A 20,646-nucleotide genomic window follows, 5' to 3' on the forward strand; every position below is an offset into this window, starting at 1 on the left:
GCGCGGTGCGCGTGTTCGGGGCGTTGCCTGCATGCTCGGGATGGCTAGCGCGCTAAATTACCCCAGAGGTTTGTCCCGCCTGCTTGCGTTCCCTTATTTCCTGTTCCGGGTCACAATTAACGTGGTCGCGTTGTGCAAGACATGTTCGGGAACTCATCTTCTCGTTCGCACTACAAAAGTGCGTGATCGCGCTAAATATCGCGCGAACCTACCCATGCGGTCGCGATGGGCGCAGCCATCTTGGATCACACACTCTGGCTATGGTTTTGGGCCTACTTTTGCATCCTGTTAAAATCTCTTTAATCCTTGTCTTTTTACCCACTTTTTCTAACTTTCTTTAGTTATTACCTATTTCTCTCTGTGCCTAGGTTTATATTTTTCATTTTATTTCTACTTTTACAACTTTTCTATTGCTTTTTACTTCCTTCTTGTTCTTTTACCTTGCTTCTTCTTTCCCCTACCTTTTTGTCTTGAACTTTTAGTTTTCTTCTACCCTCCACCCAGAACCATGGTCAAGGGCGCCAGCAGCAGCGGCGGCTCAAAGGGCAAGGCGCCAGTGCCCCAAAAAACTAGGCTGCCTTGCGGCAGAATGCGCCCCCTAGGGGTGAGGCCCCGCCAACTTTTTGGGGAGGAGGAGGTGGCTGCCCTCGTGTTTTTTATCCAGCGCTACCTCCCCTTGATGTTGGCAGCAGGTGGCAGGCCCGGCTCCTGCTACCAGCATATTGAGGAGCGTCTCCGGCGGTGGGTGAAGGTGCGCCGGGCAGTCTTCCGCTGCTCCGGTATCCGGCGTACCCACCATCAGCTGACCCACCGTTGGGCAGACATTTTGGACCGGGAGCAGGACCTGTTGGACCTGCTTGGCATCGAGGTCGTGGGTCTTGGTGAGTGGCTACCCAAAAAAAAAAAGTGTGTGTATAATATATCTCTATAGTAGTATAAGTATTGTTATTGTATCTTTCTAAATCTTGGCTGAATAAGTAACGCGATGACTGGTGCTCCTAGTTACATTTCCGATGTATTCCGTTATTATATCTACTGTAATTGTATGACACTGGTCTATGCTGCGCTTCTTCATCTTCACTGACTCTTGCGTGTTCAATTTGGCGCTAGCTTTTGCTGTTTATTGGTGTGAGATTTTCTTTATTGTAGAGAACTGAAGTTAGTTAATGCTATTAATAGAGTCTTGTCCTTCCTTTGTCCGTCAGTGAAATAGCCGTTGATGGATAATTGTACGTGTTTGCAATGCATATTGTATCTTTTTTTCACGGCCTTCTCTTCTGCATGAATAATACTCCTCTGGCAATGAATGCAAAAGTTACTTTGTTCTTCTTACCTCAGCCAGGGCCGGATTTAGGCATGTTCAAGCTGTGCAACTGCACAGGGCCACCAAACGCCAGGGGCCACCCCACCAATATATATCCTTAATTTAATAATCCTCAGAGGATGGATACATATTTGCGTGGCGGCCCCTGGCAGGGATTTGGTGCCTCCGGCTCTGTTCCACTTCCAAACACCCTGACTCCCCCCTCTTCACTGGCCTCCGTGCTCCGCCCCGACCTCCTCTTCCGGGCCCCCCACCTACGCTCCCTGGCCAGGAGTCCAGGACCACCATGAGCCTATAGCCGCCCCTGCCTCAGCCCTCCATAGAACTGATGTAGTTTGTTTATTGAGTGGGTAGGGCAGCAGTAGCATTCAGTCAGTAGCAAAACAAAATATGATGCCATGAACGTACAATTTCGTGTTAGTTAGTATGCACAAAGTTAAGCATGTCTCCTCCTTGTGATCTATGCATTTTGCTGGCAAAAAATGAAAAAGAAATGGCTACTTACAGATAATTGATTGATTACCCCATTCTTGAATCTGTGGTGTTGTTCAGGTCTTACTGCCTCTGTGTTACTTAGTAATCTGCAATCAGAATGTTTATGGAACATTTGATTTGTTTTCTCCAAGTACACTAGTCAGTGAATCATGCAAGGCAGTAGTCATTTGGTAGACCAATGTTTGTTTCTTTTAATGTTGTAGCAGTGGTTTTTGAAATGCTGTCTATGTTTCACAGCACTCAATGTTTTCCTCTTTCTTTATTATTATTTCTTACATGAACCACAGAACCCAGGGGCAAGCAGAAGACTGGGACCGAGTCGGCGGGTGAACGCGAAGAACCACAGGCACAGAGCTCCTCTACTGAGGATCCTGCTGCTGTCCCTAGTAAGTCCAACAGTGTTTTCTTTTGGAACAATGATATTTCCCTAACTTTCTAACGGAGCTTTTTTTCCAACCGATTAATGACATTTCACCTAACTAAATTTTGACAAATGCTTGTTTTTGTTTTATGTTTTCAAAATTTTGGGTATTACTATCTGTCCCTGCCTTTCTGTTCCTTGAAAGAGCCTCTCTTATGACTCTCTGTGCTACTACTAGACTGTCTGTAGGTAAGCTTGCCCTGTTGCCCACTCTTTAGTTAAGGTATCAATCTTTTCAAAAAATCTGTGATCGAATAGCGGAAGGCACAGGGTCCACTCCTGTCTTATGCTTTTTCCTCTGTAATGTCTCTTTGCCAATTGACACCAACCAAGTATGCATGCAGATGTTGGTCTACTATTTTGTAAGCGTTAGTAATGAATACCACTACTACTCTTGCGGGTATTCTTCTATGCAGTCACATACATAACTATGTATGCACCCCAAAATTGGATGTTGTTGTTGATAGGCAGGTTGGACCTTAGTTACTTACAGTCTTACACCTCAGTCACAGAACTCAGAGGAACCCACAATTCAATGAACGACAACCTATATGGGCTCAGTCATTGGTCAATTATTCAATTACCCCTTTCCTGAACCCCAATATGAAGATGCCAAATGCTTTTATTACACAATCCATAACCTAAGTAACCCCCTTTTGCTCACTCTCTCGTGTAAGTCTACAAGACAACAGACACTGAAAATATACTTCCGAGTCAATGTGGTACTTCAAAACCTTTATTTTGTTAGAAGTAACTAAGTAAGTAACATCAATGTTTTTAAGTTGTTCTGTGAAATACGTCAAGGGCAGGGCCACCAGAAAAAATCCAGAGTTAAAAAAGGCTCAATAAAAAGTATTCTACATTTGTACAGCTACCAGTGCACGATAGGGAAATGTGGGAAATGTCGGAGACCCCTCACCATTGAACGTATACTGGTTGCATATGCCTCTTTTTGGTAAGCTCTGGAAATCTTTGCTTCGTAGAAGGAAATCTTCTCATCTGCCGAAAGATAATGACAAAAGTGGTGCACGTTAGACAGTATGAAAACATTACATACATTTATTCAACTTTTTAGCTGTCATGCTAAAAAAAAGGTGTAACCTGAGGCTGTAAGGAAACTCGATTCCACAATCCACATTCAAAAAGTAAATACGGGCCTTTCTATTTTCCAAACTCTTCAGGTGTATGCTTTGAACTATCATGTGGCCTCAAAGGCGTCTTCTCGTACTGCGCAACAAGCTGTGAGGTAGCATGCGCAAAACTGTAGACATGTCATTGATGTACAAACTGGTTAGGTTACATGGTTCAGTCTAACTTTCCAAGGACTAGAGTAGCAGTATAGATGAGATGAGCTTGGGTACCATACCATACCAAATAAATGCTAATATGTGTAGTGTGTTACTTACTCTGCTGTACTAGGCAATGTGGACTACTACTGATTACGTTGTACTTAACTGTTTTGCAGAACTCCGTTCTTGGTGAACAAGTACAATGGGGGCTGTGCATCCATCTAAAAAGGTGTACTTAATTACTTATTTTTATTTTTGCAGAACCGGTACCATCCACCAGTGCCGACGGGGGCAGCGGCGCTGCAACGCCGTCAGCAGAGGCGATCCCGGAGGGGAATGGAGGACCACCAGAGGCACCTACAGCAGCACCGGCAGCAGCGGGGGAGGAGACAACAACGGTGGGCGATGGTAAGTTACATTCAATAGTGATCCGCATTACTTGGTGGGTGGGGAAAACTTCCTCACTGTACTCTGATATTTATAATGAACTTGAAGTTCTACTGGACAATATATGACGCCACCGTTGTCATTACCAAGCTTAGCAAAAGCATTACCACCGGCGAGAATTGATAAAATAAGTTATACAGGCCTCTTCTATGTGACTACAACTCAGCTGTGAAAGGTTGGTGGCAGACTAAAAAAGTCTTATCCACAACATTACATGACCGCGATGGATTAACATGAGATTGATTTTAAGTATGATGAAAGGAGCAAGGAAAAAGCTCTAATCATATAATATAGAAGGATACTTTGGAATCAGCAATGCAGGTGTTTGAGAGCAGTTGGATGCGTGGGTTGTTGTGGAAGCATAGAAAGGGGAAAACACAGCTGCCTGCGTGGGTGGGAGACACATCCAATATCGGTGGTTAGTTGATAGTGGATACTAGTGTTGGCAGCGGTGTTTTGGTTAAACACAAAGGCAAGGGAAGGAGGGGACGACTGGATGCATTCCGGGTCGTTGCTGGCGAAACACAAACCACCTAACGTTTGTTGGCGATATAAAGAATTATAGTCTCTAGAGTAGACATTTACTAGTACTAGCTGGCCACTGTTAATTTAATGTTAGTTTGAGACTGTCACTTTTCCCGGAAGCACAGAGTATATGATATAAAAAAACGAGATATGAAAAAGACAGGTGTTCGTATGTGACCGTTGAAGTACACCCATGCTATGTTACTAGGGCAGGCATAATGCCGTGCCAAAAAGGCAGACAAATGAAGTATATAATGCGTAGAATGTTCAAGATAGATAAAACAACATTTTAGGTACTCAACTTGCTTGCTATTGCTACTGTACTGTGCCGCCCACTATGTGTTGGATCCATTTTGTGTTCTTGATTTGCTGGGATTTTTGATTACAACAATTCTGTCTCTTTCTTTATAGTTACTCCTTCTAAACCAACGAGGAAGGAGCTGGCAGTCCGGGCCCGTCAGCGGAAACTGCAGGCCATCGTTGAGGCCTACCGCCGGCTGGTGGCTCAGGCCGAGGAGGAGGAGGAGGAGGCGGCGGCAGCAGCTGCTGCCTCTTCCAATGCCCCGGCCCCCAAGCCTGCAGGAGTACGTCGGCGTGGTCAGGCAGCCGCCCGCCGCCAGATTTTCCCCGCATCGTCCACCCCCCCACAACAACATGGCTGCCAATGTAGGTGCCGCCAGTTCCAGCGAAAAATTCTCCTCCGGGTAGCCAGGCTGGAGGCTCAAAGCAGTCAGACTAAAAGACAAATAGAGGAGCGTGTAAAGATCCTGGTGGATCAACACTTAAAAGCCCGCCGGCTATGAGATGGACCCTGTTTGCCCCTTTTTCAATCCTTTTGTTGGTGGGTGGGAATTGGGTGTTGGGTTTTTACTTTTTTTTTACATTACATTGAGCGTGGGAATTTGGTTGGGGTTAGGGGAGGCGGGTAGGGACAGCTGTGGTGTAGGATTTATATATATTTTATTTTTGTATCATCTTTAGTTATATATTACATTATGTTAAAAATAAACGAGACACAAAGTTATGTTCAAAAGAAAACATTTGAAGTTCATTTGCGTTTCTTGTGGGGTTGGAGGGGGGAGTGTTTCACCAAATAATGTACGTTGTGCAACCTCGCAAGGTTTAATTTGGCCATGCAGGTCGGCGGACAGTGCTTTTTAATAATAAAATATATTGCCCACATCTTTAACATGCAAACAGATAGATGCAGTAAACCCTCACCGAGTTATATTTGTAGTATTAGAAGAACGACCAGTCTGTCTTGCGTTATACCTCACTGCAAACTTATCTTACCTGTGATTGCTGATGAGATGATGATGATTTATCATGAAGTGTGGCACTGCAAGGGCTGCATTTGATTTCCAAGACAATGGCGAAGAATCTGTGGTTCAGAATCAGAACTTCTGTGATAGTAGTAGACAGACCCTGCCAGTAGCATTTAGAGACAAAAAGAAAGAGGCAGTCATTTGCGTGACAGACAATGTGGGGGTAGTATAAGTAAGTACAGTACATTGCATGGGTGACCCAATATTGCAACTGCTAAACTGAAACAAAACAATGGTTTTGGGGACTGGAAACTAAGTGCAAGAGAAGATAAGAAGAAGTTCAACTTTACTTGTAGTACTCACGGCAACGTCAAACTTTTCTAAATCATAATGCTTTAAACTTTAAACCCAAAAAATTACGCCAATTCATTAGATGCATTCGTTGTTTGATGTTAATGGTAAATTATTTGGCGTTATACACAGAGCTTGAGTTGGGAAGCCGCAGAAGATCCTGGCCATGCCTTGTTGACATTTCACTATTGTTGCTTTGACCACATCTGCCCCAGCAAGCGCGTGATCAAATTGTTGGTGTATATTTAATGTAAGAAACATCACACCTCAATGTAACCACGCAGCCCGGGGGAAGAGGGTTAGGGTTTGTTTAATGGATGGGTACGGGGGTTTTGGGAAAGGTTTGAGAAAGAAAAACAGTACGCATGGAGATTGGAGACAACAAAAGCAAAACAATGAAGACGATGATTTATGATGTTGATCCGCTAGACAATGATTGTAAGCAATGGACGTAAGAAAAGGACACGCTGAATATCATTCTTGGTTTCCCGCAATCCAATTGCTTGATGATGAGGATTTGTGGTAAGGGTGAGAGTTGATGCTCATACTATAAAGCAGTGGGTGAAAGACGTCCAGCCTGAAAAAGAAAAGGCAAATACAAAAGAATGTGAATGACCTAAACAAATTGTAATACAGTGAAGATAAAAAAAACAATACAAGAGGAGTAGTCGTATGAGAGGACTTTCAGACTGAGGCGGCTTGGATACAATTTGTATAAGTCTACTAGTTGCATATCATTTTTAATCTAGAAGTACAAAAAAAGACAGGAGCCAGCACACAACAACAGGCCCACGACGACACAGGTTTGCCCGTTATACAAACTGCATTTCCCTAAAAATTTCAGAGCCACAGAAAGGTGAATGAAATTGAAAAAGCAACCTAGCATTTACAAAATTAATCAACAAAATCAATGCGTCATTCTCAGTCATCAATCATACCACTATTGTACTCTACCACAGCACTGTGCACAAAAACATGTAGTAGCCTGGGTCTACTGTGCTGTGCCTCTTATTTGTATTTATTTATTACCTTGTATTCCACTCCAAGAAACATCGTGCATCAATCAGCTCAGATCCAACTGCCTGACAGCAAAGATATGGTGGTCACCATCATTATCATCAGCAACTCAGTCTGTAGTGAGTGACTACGATAAATTAAGTCCTGACTGCATCTGTAGTAGTAGGAACACAAGTGCGTAAATAATTTCTATTATTAGTAAATAACATGGAAAAATTGGCTATCACGTGAGTCTGAACTGAAGTTACTAGTATACTTCAACTCCATGCACATTAGCTCAGAGTCAGCAAAAAAATACATCCAATGCAATGCATGGCATCATTCATTTTTATACCTGTTTTGCTCTTTTCTTTCACTGTCAGAAGATTGATCACAGATGCTGCCGAGCCTTTGTAATGCGAGTCATCACAACAAGTTGACTTCAGTTGTGGATGCCTGCTCAAGTTTCTTTTGACACAGAAGAGTCGTCTCTGAATGCCTGCAGACAGAGGTGGTAGCCTTAAGAGTAAGACTCAGCAAGGCAGTTATTATGAGTTGCAGATTTCAAATGAAATAGAGGATGGCTGTAGTCATGTACGGTTCACTTGTTATGGAGGGACTGTTAGAGGCTACATTATTGTTATTGTACTATACTCCATCTACAACATCAAATGTATGGCTGCCAAGATGGAATTGTATTGACTTGAGTGGGAGTCAAGAAGATGGAGCAAGACTCTGAGGAGTGCAGTCAACATGGAACATAAATGCACAGGCGTGCAACTCCAGGAGGTAACTAAAAAAGATACAGCGAAAATAAATGCACAGGTGTGCAACTCCAGTAGGTACATTAAAAGAATGAGTGGTGGGGATGGATTTGGTTGAGCTTTTTATTTTAAGATTAGCAGTTTTGCACCAGAAAGTCATTTTTAATAAGAAAATAAATAACACAAATAAAAGAAGGGAAAAAGTCACAATTTAACAGCCTATTGGTCAGGGAAGAGGTGCTCGTCCTCAAACTCTGTGGGTCCGGACAGCAGTAGGTCATGTAACCCAGCAGTGATGAATTCTTCGGGCTCGCTTTCTTCATCCTGCTCTGATTCACGTACAGTATAGTCTGGTGGTATGAAGTGTTGATTCATTTTTATCATTGTCAGCCTCTCGACGCTTTTGGGGGAGAGACTGGTCCTTTTCGATGTCACAATGGCACCAGCAGCACTGAAAACCCGCTCAGAGGCGACACTGGCTACAGGACAAGCCAAATACTTTATCGCCAGCCTGCTCAGCACTGGCCACTGTCTCCTTCTTTCATACCAATAGACCAATGGGCTTTGCTCCATGAACACCTCTGTTGTGTCATCCAGATAGGCCTGAACCATCCGCTCAGTGTTCATTGGTGCTCGGCTTTGCTGCTCCTCTTTCCCCTTTGCAACAGCAACGGACTTACCCATCCCCTTCTGTAGAAAAAAAGCAGTTATGCTTTTGGTTGTGTCTGCTGAATCAGATCGTGTAGGTGCTGCTTTTGGTACTGTTGGTGCCTGCTGGGAAGCGGACGCACCGCTCTCATGCTCTGATGAACTTGCCTGAGTTGCCTCAGGAGGATGGCCTGGAGTACTTTGACTGCCCTGGGCTGGCACTGGCAGGCCTTTAAGTAACAGCCGTTCAGTTTCGAAATCATTAGCTTCCACAGCTATGGAACTTTTGTAATTGGCAACATCCCCATCTGAAAAAGGAATGACTGCGCTACTGCTGACAAACAATTTGTACCGTGGATCCAAGATTGTTGCAGTTATGTAATTTGGATCTGACACAATCATTTTAAGCCTTGCATTTACAGATAAGCGGTTGCGTAAGGCCTTGGCCAAGGTACATGCATCAACTTTTTCTTCGTCACCTTCGTATGTTTCACAGACCTCCTTCAGCTGTTGCTCGAGCATGTACAACAATGGGATGGCTTGGCCCATAGTGCAGTCCTCCCTGCTAACTGCACGTGTGAACACCTCAAAAGGTTGTAGCATCTCTGTCAAGCATTTAATGATGTCCCACTGCCACATCTCAACGGTCAGGCTTTTAAGATTAACAGTAGGATCCACTAATCTTCTTGACATTACATAAGCATTCAGTGGTATGTACTGCTCAAAGAGACGCTCAAGCATGAAATAAGTCGAGTTCCAACGTGTTGGGACCTCCTGGATCAGTGCTTTGACTGGCAAATTATGCTCCCGCTGAATGACGCGTAGCAGCTTCCGCGCTTTGAAAGAATGGTTAAAATGCGTGCGTATTCTTCTGCAGATGGTCAGTATGGTGCTGACTTGGAGTTCATTTTTCAGAAAGTCTTGCACGACTAAGTTAATGCAGTGTGCCAAACAGGGTACCCTGAAATACTGTCCATCTTTCATTGCCCTCACTACATTACTGCCATTGTCGGTGGCAACAAAACCAATCTTAAGGCCTCTTGGTTTCAGCCATTCAAAGACCTTGCTGTTAAAGTCAGACAAAATGTTGTCAGCAGTATGATTTTTCTCCATACCAAACATGGCTACAGTTGCATGTTTGCGAGTGTCATTCCCAGCAACGTCAAGAAGGCCTGAAGTTAACTTGTCTTTCACACCTGCAAAAGAGATCCAGTGTGCGGTGATGCACATGTAATCTGCTGTGGCTTCGCGACTGCTCCACATGTCGGTTGTCAGGTGGATACAATGGACAACACTCTGTTGTAAGGCTTTCCCAATCAATCCCAGCACGTCGTGGTGTAGTGCTGGAATAGCAACTCTTGCAAAATAGTAGCGACTGGGAACGTCCCATTTTGGGGCGAGTGTTGCCACTAATTGCCGAAATCCCACTGCCTCAACAAATGAAAATGGGAGAAGGTCGAGTGCCAACATTTTTGCAAGTTTCGCATTGTACAAACGTGCTGTTGGGTGGTTCCGCTCGTACTTTCCCTCCTGCCTAAACATGCCAGTAATGGTAAGCTGCTTGGTAATTCTTTCTGTTCTGCTAGACGGACCACCTTTCAACGCAGACTTTTCACTCCTTGTCCTTGGTGTCTCCGGCTGACTCTGGTGCCACTGAGAAGTTGCTGATGCTGAGGATTTGGACTGCACCACTCCAGTGCTGGCGACAGGGCTCATTTGTGTAGCACTCCCAGATAGAAGGTCATCGTCTCCCTCTTCTTCCATGAGTGGACCTTGTAGTACTGTATCCTCCCCACCAACACCAGTGCTTACATCTTTTAAGCTTGCAAGGTGGTTCTCCCATTGAATTGTGTGTTTTTTGTTCATATGGGTCGTTGGGCCTCAATTCCATAGTTTGTACCAATCTTACCACGACTAACATTGGTATGACAAATGGAGCATATAGCAATGTTCTCCTGATGTGGGTGAACCGTAAAAAAATCCCAGACTGGGGAGCTAAACTTTTGTCTCCTGCCATAGGAAGAGGAGGACCCACTTCCAATGCCGGATGAACTGGAGCCTTTTTGTTGCATTTCCCTATGTGACAGTTCAGTACTAGTACTGCCACTACCTACTTCTGTTGAGGTGGCGCTTGCGCTGGATGTCGCACGCTGCCGGGCCTTCGCTGATGCAAAAATGGGAGCTGGTGTTACTTTGGGTGCTGAGTGTGTAGGAGTTACACGTGCTACCTGCTCATCACGAATCGCAGCCCTTCTGGATAGGGTGAAAATGCTGGTCTCTACATCCTCTGCACCAGGAATAACGCTTGTGATGATGACATTGTCAGTGTCAGACCCGTCTTTATCACCATCAGTATCCTGCTCACCTACATCGAACTCCGGAAGTTCAAGCCTTGACGGATCCTTCCTTTTTCCAAGCCTGGTCTTAGGATGTCTCTCCTTTGAATGCTCAGTTACTCGTGGTGGACGCCATTCGTTATCAAGGTCATCTGAAGGGATGCTATGCGAAGAACTCGATGCACTGCCACTAACCCTGCTTTCCTTTCGTAAATTTAAAGACAGTAGATCACCTCCAGAAGTGGCTTCCTCTTCTTCTTGCTCGGAATGAGGCTCTACTTCCTGAACTGCCCCGACATCGGGAGGAACAACTTCTACTATTGCGTGCGGAGACGGTGGTTGTTGTTCTTGAGGAAGTACTATAGCGTGCTGTGGTTCTTCAACAACTACTATTGTGGGATTTGGTTGTTGTTGTTGAACAACTATTGCGGGTGGTGGTTGTGGTTTTTCAACAACTATTGCGGGAAGTGGTTGTGGTTGTTGAACATCTACTGCTGGCGGCGGTTGTTGAGCACTTTCATCTTGCGTGGATTGTGTGCTACTTTGAGACAGCGATAAGTTAAGTTCAGGCTCAGTATCACTGCTTTGTAACACTAGGCTGGCTACCTCTTCGACCCTCATGTGCTTGGCCCTGGGTTGGTGGCTTGCCCCCGCTAATGCGGATGTGCTGGCCCCAGCTTGCACCACGGACACCGCTGCTGCAGGCGTACGTTTTGGGGGCCCAAAAAAGGTTTGGGGGTCCATACCAGCCTTAAGTGACACTTCCTTCTTCTGTACCTTCTTCTCAGCAACTTTCTTGGTGGTGGAGGACCTGGTACCTGCTCTCTTAGGGCCCATCTTCTTCTGATGTCAGCACACAGCAGCACTCAGTAGCACAAATTGCAGAGATGTGTGGTCAGATGAGTCACACACCACACGTGGCGTACAATTGAAGGACGTCCGTCTGGCAGTTGAACGGGCGATGGATGAAAACAACCCGCACCTCCTCAGTCTTTTTCTGTGCACCTACAAGCAAAGAAGACAGAACACGTCAGTGAAACAAGCAGCAAGCCAGCACATGAACAATTGAAAGACACACAGGCCAATGTATAAAACACAAAAAAGAAGACTAATACTACCAGCACCACAGCTCCCAGCCACATGAAGTCCAGAAAGAACCAATAATAAAGTCAAGCAGGCCTATCATATACCAATATGGACAGAAAAAGGAGGATGCCTGCTACACATGAGTCATGACAGGTTAATGCAAGGAAAATCAAAATACCCCATGGCTAAGAGTTTGTAAAACTTCACTGCAAAAACACATACAAGCCATAAAATTATTACACACAAAAAAGTTACCTACCCCCCTGCCCAGACAACAAACTTGGAAATGCAATGGCATACACACATGCCGTAATGATGGTAATTAAATAGACCAAATAGAAACAGCTACATAAAGCAGCCCCGCTAACTAGTAACTACCACCTCTGGGACTCTGGCCTACTATCAGATCAGACCAAAAGCAGGGAGGCCAATGATAAATGCACAAAGGAAGTACCTACAAAATGGCCGCCACCACATGGCCTGTCCAGGAAGACAAAACTACAACCAAATAACACATAAATGAGGACTTTTTTGTAGCACAGGGGACACATTAAAAATTTTCGAGGAACTTTTATGCAACTCGGGACATATTGTTCGCGAGAATGCAAAATCGGCGTGTTCGGCAACGCGAATCGAGTGAAAAGTCGTTATCGCGTTCCCGAGCCAGTACATTGAGCGCGCGAACAAGACAAAAAAGGTAAGGTCGCGTTCTCACACGGTGCGACGTTACCAAAAGTACCCGAGCTGTATTCCTAGGGTTACCTACTGGCAGGGAGTGCCATATTAGCTACACACAAGCAACCAAAAGCTGAAAGTACCACCATTACAAAAAATGTGAAGCAATCCAAAGCCATACACGGTGTAATTAAAGTTACACCACAAAAATAGTTGATTAACTTGAATGCACCTATGGCTGTGAGTAGTAGTACCTACTAAAGCCTTGGATGGCTATGGCAAAAGAAGAGAACCAGGGAAGGACACAGAAAATGGCCGCCTCCATAGGGCCAGGAGGACAGGGACACCCAAAAACAACATGGGGAAAGGATGCACCCAAAATGGCCTCCACCTCATGGTATGGCCACCAACAACATGGCAAAATCAGTCACAAAGGAAGCATACACAAAATGGCCGCCACCACATGGCCTGCCCACCAACAACAACATAGCAGAATCATCACAAAGGAAGTAAGTACACACAAAATGGCCCTCACCACTACATGAAAAGAAAGAGAAGACAGACAATAAATGCCTATGCCAAAGGGACAATGATTAGCTTCACAAAATGGACACACCACCCCCCAAATTGGTCACCCCAACCATAAACAAGAAATCATTACATAGAGGACAGAAAGGAACTGGGAGTGGCCCATGCTCCAGGAAGACAAAACTACAACCAAATAACACATAAATGAGGACTTTTTGTAGCACAGGGGACACATTAAACATTTTCGAGGAACTTTTATGCAACTCGGGACATATTGTTCGCGAGAATGCAAAATCGGCGTGTTCGGCAACGCGAATCGAGTGAAAAGTCGTTATCGCGTTCCCGAGCCAGTACATTGAGCGCGCGAACAAGACAAAAAAGGTAAGGTCGCGTTCTCACACGGTGCGACGTTACCAAAAGTACCCGAGCTGTATTCCTAGGGTTACCTACTGGCAGGGAGTGCCATATTAGCTACACACAAGCAACCAAAAGCTGAAAGTACCACCATTACAAAAAATGTGAAGCAATCCAAAGCCATACACGGTGTAATTAAAGTTACACCACAAAAATAGTTGATTAACTTGAATGCACCTATGGCTGTGAGTAGTAGTACCTACTAAAGCCTTGGATGGCTATGGCAAAAGAAGAGAACCAGGGAAGGACACAGAAAATGGCCGCCTCCATAGGGCCAGGAGGACAGGGACACCCAAAAACAACATGGGGAAAGGATGCACCCAAAATGGCCTCCACCACATGGCATGGCCACCAACAACATGGCAAAATCAGTCACAAAGGAAGCATACACAAAATGGCCGCCACCACATGGCCTGCCCACCAACAACAACATAGCAGAATCATCACAAAGGAAGTAAGTACACACAAAATGGCCCTCACCACTACATGAAAAGAAAGAGAAGACAGACAATAAATGCCTATGCCAAAGGGACAATGCTTAGCTTCACAAAATGGACACACCACCCCCCAAATTGGTCACCCCAACCGTAAACAAGAAATCATTACATAGAGGACAGAAAGGAACTGGGAGTGGCCCATGCTCCAGGAAGACAAAACTACAACCAAATAACACATAAATGAGGACTTTTTGTAGCACAGGGGACACATTAAACATTTTCGAGGAACTTTTATGCAACTCGGGACATATTGTTCGCGAGAATGCAAAATCGGCGTGTTCGGCAACGCGAATCGAGTGAAAAGTCGTTATCGCGTTCCCGAGCCAGTACATTGAGCGCGCGAACAAGACAAAAAAGGTAAGGTCGCGTTCTCACACGGTGCGACGTTACCAAAAGTACCCGAGCTGTATTCCTAGGGTTACCTACTGGCAGGGAGTGCCATATTAGCTACACACAAGCAACCAAAAGCTGAAAGTACCACCATTACAAAAAATGTGAAGCAATCCAAAGCCATACACGGTGTAATTAAAGTTACACCACAAAAATAGTTGATTAACTTGAATGCACCTATGGCTGTGAGTAGTAGTACCTACTAAAGCCTTGGATGGCTATGGCAAAAGAAGAGAACCAGGGAAGGACACAGAAAATGGCCGCCTCCATAGGGCCAGGAGGACAGGGACACCCAAAAACAACATGGGGAAAGGATGCACCCAAAATGGCCTCCACCACATGGCATGGCCACCAACAACATGGCAAAATCAGTCACAAAGGAAGCATACACAAAATGGCCGCCACCACATGGCCTGCCCACCAACAACAACATAGCAGAATCATCACAAAGAAAGTAAGTACACACAAAATGGCCCTCACCACTACATGAAAAGAAAGAGAAGACAGACAATAAATGCCTATGCCAAAGGGACAATGCTTAGCTTCACAAAATGGACACACCACCCCCCAAATTGGTCACCCCAACCATAAACAAGAAATCATTACATAGAGGACAGAAAGGAACTGGGAGTGGCCCATGCTCCAGGAAGACAAAACTACAACCAAATAACACATAAATGAGGACTTTTTGTAGCACAGGGGACACATTAAACATTTTCGAGGAACTTTTATGCAACTCGGGACATATTGTTCGCGAGAATGCAAAATCGGCGTGTTCGGCAACGCGAATCGAGTGAAAAGTCGTTATCGCGTTCCCGAGCCAGTACATTGAGCGCGCGAACAAGACAAAAAAGGTAAGGTCGCGTTCTCACACGGTGCGACGTTACCAAAAGTACCCGAGCTGTATTCCTAGGGTTACCTAATGGCAGAAATTGACAGACACCCAAAACCTGACATACCCCACACATAAACATAAGATTTTCTAAATCAAACCAGTCCATCCATGATTTTCTAATTAGAGGTACACCAGAAAAACAGTTGATTACCTTTCATGACCCTATGACTAGTACCTCTGGCCTACTGGCAGAGTAGGCCACAAGTTTGGAGGCCTATGGCAAGAGCAAAGTGGCTGGGAAACATAAAATGGCCACCAACAACACATGGCCAGGCCAACCACAGAAAGTTATTACAATGAACTCAAACATGCCTACACACTAACTACATGGAGTACTAGGGTCAGCTATTGGCTTAAAAAAATAAAAAACTATTAAATTACACAAACAGAAATTCCACAGCAGACATTGCTATTGCATAATGATGACCATAATCCAATGCCAGCCATGATGTTTGTTTACAAACTTGAATAAAAATTTAAACACAGAATTATGATTTTACCCATGGGTACCTCTCTATGTAGCCTGGATGAAATTTAAAAAGAAATACAAGTTGGGACCTCATAAAAGTATAGGCACCAATACTGGATTGGAAGGAATGAATACTGTAGTTAAAATTTTTTAAATCAAACAAACACAAGTCTACAACATCATACTCACTCATACATTACTGAACTTACTTGAAAAAGAGAATTCAAAATCCAAAAGTCCTCAGTAAAATCCAAAAAAAGCAGTAATGCAGCCAACACACACAGAAAGTGATCCTGCCAGCTCAAAATCCAAATGAAAGTGACCACCTCATGGACAAAGCACTGGGAGGAGCATGGTGGACAGGAACAGGAAGTTGTAAACTCCAGAGCCCTTCCTCCTTAATATTCAAAAATAGAGTAGAAACAGAAAGAGGCCTCCTTCCCCCCAAAAAATACATCCAAAGGTACAACTTTGAGGGGTTTTTCACTTGTTTGCTAACCAAAATGGTAATTTATTATTATGGTTTAACTTTTAACATGCTCGCGAATTATTCTGTGCAAGATTGCAGGTTCTGCGTGTTCGGCAACTCGATCTTACCAACAAACATACTCGCGCGTCCTTATGGCTTTATCGCGCTTCCAATGACGTTATCGCGTTCTCCACAGTCGCACGGGAGGGTTTACAAACATGGTGGCAGACGCGACCGGGAAAAAGCGAACGCAGAACCAAGGTAAGCCATTGCCGCGCACGCGATAATGTTATTTAGCGCGCGACAACTACGCTCCGCACCGGATAGCGGAGTTATCGGCAGCTACGCGAACTCCGCGGAACGCGGAGTTGCCAAAACTCTGCAAACTCCGCAAACGGAGCGTAGTTCTTCGCCCAGGGTTAGTCCAAATCTGCAGGGGTAGCTATTTTAGTCTCCCGTTCCGAAAAGCTCTTCAGAAAGAGGCCGAAATTAAGGGCCGACTGCTCACATACCAATTTACCAGGGGCGGGGTGACATTTGTAGTAGGTTCATTATACGCACCCAATGATGGACAGAACAAGTTCCTCCTCCACGCCCTTAGCGAGGCATTGGTTTCCACAGACCGCCATCTGTTGCTGGGGGGAGATCTCAACCTGGTCTTTGCTAATGACCTAGACCGCTCCTGCCAGAGAACATACCAGGCAGGAGTACTCATTGCTGAGGGACGAACCCGTCTCCGCGATTTGGGGCTAGACGATCTCTGGCGACACTTCCACCCACGCACTCGCAGCTACACGTTTTACTCGGGGGCACACAAAACGTATGCAAGACTTGACTACTTTCTCTGCTCTTCCTCCCTCCAGGCTCATGCGCTGGATGGCGACATACTGACAGCTCTCCGACCACTCCCCTGTCCTGGCCACCTTTCAATTGCCACCTGCATCTGGACCTCACAAGCACAGGCGCCTGCGCGAGACACTGCTTCAACACGCATCGGTCACTGAACAAATCCAAAAGGCTATCACAAACTTCCTTACCCTCAACGCTAATACAGATACGTCTGCAGGGCCACAGTGAGGGGCATTTAAGGCGGTCCTTCAAGGGATATTCATCCCTATATCTTCAGCCCAAAATAAGGAACGCAGTCGCAAACGTGCGGAACTCACGCAAAGAGTTTCTGAACTCAAACAGATGCACCAGGGCACCGGCGCGGCACGCGCCTGGCGTCAGCTTTGTGTGGAACGCAAGCACCTTGCTGCCCTGGACCAGGATATGGCTGAGTATGCTGCCCTCAGGCTTAGTCACTCCTACTATACGGGGGTAGACAGATGTGGCCGGCTCTTGGCCAGCAAGTTGTGAGAGGTTAGGCAGAGGCAGGGGTTCCAGGCCATCCAGACGAGGGGGGGGGGGTCAGGGACCGACGATGTGGACATAGCTGAAACATTCCTGGACTTTTATGCCACCCTTTATACAGCGGATCCTATAGATGCCCAGGTTAGTGCTTACTATATAGCTAAAGTCCAGATGCCAGCTTTGTCACAGGCTCAGGCCGACCATCTCGACAGGCCTACTCAGACGGAAGAGGTCATCTCCGCAATTTCCCGCCTCAAATTGGGTAAATCCCCAGGCCCCGATGGATACACGGCCACATTCTATAAGACCTTCTGTAGTCAACTTGCCCAATTCTGACAACCTTGTTCAACCCCTTTGAACAAACTGGTGCCATCCCGGAGGAAATGCTAGAGGTGGCTGTTGTTGTTATACCTAAGCCAGGGAAAGACAAATCAACCTGCGACGCCTACAGATCCATCTCCCTTTTAAATATCAACATCAAATTATTCACTAGCATCCTGGCGGCCCGGCTAGGCCCATATATGGCTCAATTGATTGAGCCAGCTCAGGCGGTGTTTATCCCACAGAGACAGACCAATGACAATACCAAACGCATTCTGCACCTGATCGAATGGGCATACAGCGCCCCGGGCGAATTCATGCTCCTGGCCATTGACGCCAAGAAGGCCTTTGAAAGGGTGCACTGGCCATACCTTGAGATGGTTCTGATGGCTGCTGGTCTTGGTGAAACGCTGCAGACCTGAATCTTCAATTGTTATCGCTTTCCCGAGGCGACAGTACGGGTCAATGGCTATACGTCCACTCGGTTCCCTATTGAGAGAGGGACTAGACAGGGATGCCCCCTGTCACCCCTCCTCTTCGCCTTATACATGGAACCCTTGCACTTAGGATTCGGCAGCATCCTCTTATATCTGGAATTAAATTTGGGGGCGATGTTCACACAATGAGTCTCTATGCAGATGACGTTTTGCTCTCCCTCTCCAACCCGATCAAGTCCCTGTGCACCCTTTTTGTTGAACTACATGACTTTGCGCTCGGGTCAGGATTTAAGATTAACACGGACAAATCCATTGCCCTTGACATCTCCCTATCTCCACACACCCTTGCGCACCGACAAGAGGAACAACCGATAATCTGGGCGCCAGATGCAATACCCTTTGGGGCTTCAGTTAGCCCCCACAATTCCGGCTACGGCTGAGCTTAATTATTCCATCCTCCGCACTCACATACGTAAAATGCTCAGTAGATGGAAATATCATCCTATATCGTGGCTAGGACGGATCGCAGCGGTTAAAATGACCATTCTCCCCCAATTCTTGTACCTTTTCCAAACGCTCCCTCTTAAACCTCCCAAGGGCTGGATACAACAGTCACAGGCGGAATTATCGAGATTTATTTGGCACGGGCGCAAACCTCGATTCCGACACCAGGTAGCGGTCCTACCGCCAGAGAAGGGGGGAGTAGGGGTTCCAGACCTCCAGCTGTACTTCCATGCTGCCCAGCTCAGATATCTTGGTGACTGGCAGCGCCTAGAATCTGAGAAACACTGGTTATTTCAAGACCAGGGGGTGGAGGGCAGGCCGTTACAGGGGGTACCCTTCCAACACAGGCAACACAGAACCCCCAATCTCTACGCCTCTTACATCACGGGTACCATATTAGACTCCTGGGATCGTACTAATATTTCAAGTCAGCTGACTACCTTCCCCTCGCCCCTTACACCATAATTCGATAACCCTGAGTTTCAGCCCCTTCCACTTTTAGGGCATGGTCCTCTCCCTGTAGAGCGCTTGGCCACTTCTTCGATTTGGACGGCATAATCCCGTTCTCACGGCTTAAAGAGGACTATGGCCTCGCCGAGTCAGAGCGTTTACCATATTTGCAGGTTAGACATTGGGCTCTTCACCCTACCACCAGACGGCACATGCAGCGCCTCTTAACCCCTTACGAAAATTGGCTTGTGACACGCTCCTCTGACAAGAAACTTATCCCGGACCTTTATAAAATGTTGTTATCTAATATCACACACACACACAATGCAGGCCATAATAGATGGGAAAGAGATCTGGGGAGAACGTTGACTCATAAAGAATGAGAAAGTATCTATCACAGGGCACGACACTCCGCATACCACATGAGCCTCACGGAGACCTTAACTAAAATCGCTACTTACTGGTACTATACACTTGAGCATCTTCACCGCTTTGACCCACGTCGGAGTGAGCTTTGCTGGAGGGAATGTGGGGAGGTGGGCACCCTGGAGCATGTGCTCCGGAGCTGCACGTGTATACAACCGTACTGGACCCAAGTCCTCAATGAGATTGACTCCCAATGTGAGACACAAATCCCATGCTTTCCTGCCTACGTCCTTTTAGGTCTGCCGAACCCTCTAGCATACCCCCTTAAGTCACGTAGAGGTCAGCTAATAACTATTGCATTAGGTTTAGCGACTCAAAACATCCTCATACACTGGCGGTCCACTCAACTCCCAAAACATACAGGCTGGCTCCAACGGTTATGGTCGGTGTTGGGTATGGAGAAACTTACACTGACACTGGCAGGCAGAGGATCTGAGTTTCCCGCACTATGGCGGCCCTTTCTCACTCTACTGGTTTCGGAGTTCCGGGAGCTCACATGCCCTCAGTACCTTTGTCTCCTCCGCCTTCCGGATACACAGATCCCAAATCCCGACCCTAAACCCAGTCGTAAGGCACGAAGATGAGCTTCACTTGGTCCTTTACTATATCCCTTTTCATATCATCCCTTTCCTTTTTTGTTGGTTCGGGTGGACGAGGAGTGGGAGGTGGGTGGATGGGGGGTGGTTGGGGATAATATGTTCTATTCCCTTCCCTTGGTTATGTGATGAGAGCTCGCTCCACGCTTTTACCCTTGGGTAACAATATTCATTGCGACTTTAATGTTTCTTATACAGGGATATTAAGGAGTATTGAGCTTTGTTGTATGTTCTATGTCTGAAATCAATAAAAAGATTTAAACCTAAATCTATAA

At 45.8% G+C, this 20,646-nt stretch overlaps 1 long non-coding RNA gene across 1 annotated transcript; it reads right to left on the reverse strand.

Moving 5' to 3' along the window:
- Positions 1-1,828: 1,828 nt before the first annotated feature.
- On the reverse strand, positions 1,829-5,911 carry LOC147708320 (uncharacterized). Its single transcript, XR_015296495.1, has 3 exons — positions 5,795-5,911; positions 3,160-3,239; positions 1,829-1,905 (listed from the first exon to the last, which is right to left on the reverse strand). It is a non-coding gene; the product is annotated as an uncharacterized LOC147708320 (long non-coding RNA).
- Positions 5,912-20,646: the final 14,735 nt, after the last annotated feature.

This window comes from Lissotriton vulgaris, chromosome 6 (genome assembly GCF_964263255.1).
Source record: "Lissotriton vulgaris chromosome 6, aLisVul1.2, whole genome shotgun sequence".
Classification (NCBI taxonomy): domain Eukaryota; kingdom Metazoa; phylum Chordata; class Amphibia; order Caudata; family Salamandridae; genus Lissotriton; species Lissotriton vulgaris.